The sequence below is a fragment of the Sesamum indicum genome, unplaced genomic scaffold (genome assembly GCF_000512975.1).
Source record: "Sesamum indicum cultivar Zhongzhi No. 13 unplaced genomic scaffold, S_indicum_v1.0 scaffold00312, whole genome shotgun sequence".
NCBI lineage: Eukaryota > Viridiplantae > Streptophyta > Magnoliopsida > Lamiales > Pedaliaceae > Sesamum > Sesamum indicum.
The window spans coordinates 37051-38127 of record NW_011628205.1 but is presented as its reverse complement, the minus strand read 5'-3'; positions in this window follow the sequence as shown (position 1 = coordinate 38127).

The following is a 1077-nucleotide window of genomic DNA, read 5'->3' as shown; positions in this document are numbered from 1 at the left end:
TTATTTGAGAAGTAGAGGCTCTAGAAGGCATAGGAGATTCTACCCTATAATCTATAGGTGATATGTAAGATTCTACCCTATAATCTTATAGAATTGATAACATAATAATTTAAATTGCTCTAATTATATCTTAATTATTTGATAATCAGTCTTGTTTTATTGAATCTAATTTTTAATATCATTTAATTCAGAATTAAAAAAAAATCTTGTTTAGATAATGTTCTTTATAATAACAACAAACTCCAAAAATTACTAAATTTTGTTTTATATGTGTTTAAACTTTATTAATTAAATATGCAGATTACGAAGTTATGTATAAATGTTTACATTATTTAATGTGTGTCTCACACATCTTTGCTAATTAAGTTATAAGTAATTTGTCATATATATCTTACTAGCATAACTAAGAAGTGTTAACACTTTACCATTTGTAAATCAGTTAGCAAAAATACTTAAATTATTATTATCCATTTAATTTGTATTAATTTCCATTATACTTTCGAATTTATCTTACTAGTTTTGATTTAAAAAGAGTTACATATAAATATATTATAATTAAATATAAGGTAAATTATCCTTTTGTGTATAAATATGTTCAATAAATATTATGAAAGATAGCATTTTTTTTTCAATATATCATGTTACCAATTAAAAATTTAGATTTTCTTATTAAATAAGTTGAGCTCGAACTTAGTTTTTCCTTTTTAAGTTATGTCGAGTCGAGCTTGATTACAGGCCTTAATATTGTGGTGAACTCATACCCCTACAATTATCCAAACAAAATATAGAGAGAACAAGGTGGCAATCGCTATGTATTATCCAACTCGAATTAGATTTTCTGTTGCAATTTTTCGGGATGACAATGAATACATATTGGACCTGGATCTACAGCCTCCCAGGTTGGAGCAGGTTTTGAAACGTTAAACTGGATTCAGAGCTAGTATGCGTCTTAGTGTTTGGACATGGACCCATCGCAAACTCGTTTCAATTTTTCTTTATTTATATTTTATGTATTCTTATATAAAATATATTTGTACATATACAAAATATATGCATAATTCATTTATACTTACATGT